The 2,505-nt window shown below is 54.5% G+C and overlaps 1 pseudogene; it reads left to right on the forward strand.

Annotated features, from left to right (window-relative positions):
• The first annotated feature begins 495 nt into the window (after window positions 1–495).
• LOC124673257 lies at window positions 496–2,037 on the forward strand (annotated as a pseudogene).
• Window positions 2,038–2,505: the final 468 nt, after the last annotated feature.

Here is a 2,505-nt window from a genome sequence, read left to right on the forward strand (position 1 = left end):
AAGAAAGACGAACCATGTGGCGTCTTTTTGGGTCGCCGCGTTGGATGCAGCGTGCGACCCAACCGGACACGCGGATGCGGACCGCTGTCCGGGTGTCCGCTCGGTCACCCAAACGGCCTAAATCTGACGGTCCATCGCGTTCGTTTGGGTCGCTCGGTTGGAGATGCCCTAAAGGTCGGTCTCTACCCTCGCCGACCTGATGGGACATGCTAATCATGTCCACAAACCACAAAGATCCGTGGGCCATATGGGCCATATATGAGCCAGTAAAAGTAAGCTTGCGGTACGCCGATAGTCCGGTACCGAGTCTAAATTCTTGACATTGTAGTCCGCTCCGGACATGCATGTCCTAGTTCGACATGGTTACCAGGTTAATGAATCTCCAAGGGGAAGATTTATGCCCTACCACGGATCGTCGATAGGTAACGACAGCGGACGTCGTCGACGGCGGGCTGCTGATTAATTAGGAAATCGATCGGAATATAATCCTGAATCATGGCGTCTACGTCTTCCTCCGCGCCCGCGGCCGGAGTAGTCGTAGCCGACGCCGCGGCCCCGGATCCGCTGGTCCACGTCGCCTTCAACCAGCACGGCACGCACTTCGTGGCGGCCACGGAAACCGGGTTCCACGTCTTCTCCTGCGAGCCGCTCGAGCGCGTCATGCACCGGTCCGGCCCCACGGTCACCTCGCCCGGCGGCATGGTGTCCTCCGCCGAGCTGCTCACGCGGTCGCAGCTGGCCGTCGTGACGAGTCGGCCGAACGAAGACGACGCGATCGACTTCTGGAACGGCATGTGCAAGGAGGGGAAGGTCGCCTCGGTCACGAGCTCGCACCATAGAACCGTGGGCGGGATCCGCCTGCAGGGGAGTACATGCTCGTCGCCGGCGAGGAGAAGGCGAGGCTGTACTTCGGCGGCAGCAGGGAGAAGGACGTGACGACGGGGCCGAACCCGCTGGGGCTGTGCGCAATGGCGGCGGGGACGACGGAGGGGCAAGGCACGGGGTCGTCGCTCGTGTCCTACGCCCTGCCGCGGAAGCTGCTGGGCGAGGTGCAGGTCCGGCGGCGACGCACGCCCGGTAGCGTCGACGTGCGCGCGCACGACTCGGCCGTGGCGTGCATCGCGCTGTCCCGTGACGGCCGGCTGCTCGCCACCGCCGGCACCCGGGGCACGCTTGTGCGCGTCTTCAGCACCGCCGATGGTTCGAAGCTGCAAGAGGTATGTATGCAGTGTGAAAGTACTTTCTACTTTGTCGTGGTACACCAGAACTTCGTTTTATTCACGTTCTGGTGACATTGACTACCTTGTAGCTAAGGAGAGGCACTGACAGAGCGACCATCCACTGCATTGCCTTCTCCCCGGACTCTAAATGGCTGGCCGTCACCAGCGACAAGACGACGGTGCACGTTTTCAGGCTCGCCGACTTGGACCTACCAAGCTCGTCACCGGAGGACGGGGGCGATTTCGTGCTCCTGCCCGCATCACCGATGACATCTCCTTCTGCAAAACAGGGCTCATCCCTGTCTTTCCTGAAAGGTACTCCTACAGAAACCTCTGAATCTGCCAAACAATCTATCTACACTTTTTTATCTCTGAATCTCACTGAATCTATCGACCTTCTGCAGGCTACCTACCGACCTATTTCAGTTCAGAGTGGTCGTTCGCCCATTTCAGAGTTCGTAAAGCCACCAAGTACTCCATCGCCTTTGATCAGCAGAGCCCCAACACCATTACCATCGTAGGCGTCGACACAAGGTGCGTGAAAAACTTACTCCCTCCTTGCCATACCTAGAAATCAAAAAAATAAACTAAAAGCGAGTAGAATCTCGCTGGACATCTTAACACACAAACTCACACGAGCGTGTGTGTATATGCCAGTCTTTCATGCATTTTGTTTAGAATTGAAGTACCTACCGTTACATGCTCACAACGACCCTATGCCTTCAGCTTCTACCGGTGCGAGTTCGACCCCGTGAAAGGAGGCGCCATGCGTGAGCTGAAATACTACAGGAACTTCATGCATGCTGCTACCGAGTAATGATGGATGCGACGGCGACAAGAAATTTTCTCTACTCAACAAGTGGAATTTTAACGAAACAAATGCATCGATTGATGCAAGGACTGTGCATCACTTCTCGGGGGAAAATAGCGCCTTCTTTCTTTACCATTGATTTTATTTAATCTCTCCTTGGATTAGAAGATCGTGTTGCCCATCTTCATCTACTTGTGTTTTGCTGAGAGGATATTATCTAGTATCTCCCTGCATTACGCCCATAGCAATGTTCGCAAATGAGATAGGTTGTGTGTTATGACCTTAATTTCAATTGTTTGGATTTCAAGAACTAGGAACAAAATATAAAAAGATTCAGAACCATGGAGGAACATTTTCTTAAATGGATCTAGGGTTGTATTGCACCATGACGCGCAATGTAGAATATTAGCCGTGAGAGCCGCATCGAGTGCCAGTGTATGTCACATGCTTCCCTCTCTCATGTCGTTGATGCCT

Source organism: Lolium rigidum, chromosome 7 (assembly GCF_022539505.1).
Source record: "Lolium rigidum isolate FL_2022 chromosome 7, APGP_CSIRO_Lrig_0.1, whole genome shotgun sequence".
NCBI classification, from domain to species: Eukaryota; Viridiplantae; Streptophyta; class Magnoliopsida; order Poales; family Poaceae; genus Lolium; species Lolium rigidum.